The sequence below is a fragment of the Echinops telfairi genome, unplaced genomic scaffold (genome assembly GCF_000313985.2).
Source record: "Echinops telfairi isolate 266 unplaced genomic scaffold, ASM31398v2 ScPeMD7_655;HRSCAF=1070, whole genome shotgun sequence".
Classification (NCBI taxonomy): Eukaryota; Metazoa; Chordata; class Mammalia; order Afrosoricida; family Tenrecidae; genus Echinops; species Echinops telfairi.
Window position 1 is genome coordinate 16597297 of NW_022104553.1, and position 269 is coordinate 16597565.

Below are 269 nucleotides of genomic sequence, written 5' to 3' on the forward strand. Positions count from 1 at the left end.
GCGATGTGGGTGAAGAGGGTTTTAAACACACCGTCGACTTCCAGACGAAGGAGCCAATCTGTCTTAGAAGAAATGAAACCAGAATGCTCCCTTCGAAGCAAGAATGGCCCAAGCTACATCTCGCTTACTTTGAAGGCGTGGTCCGGAGAGGCCCATCGGACATCACGTTTGGTCAAGCAGAGGGTTTGTGACAAGGAGATGGATTTACACAGTCGCCACAACAACGGGGTCCCACCCTGTCAAAGATCAAGAAGATGGTCTTGGAGTGA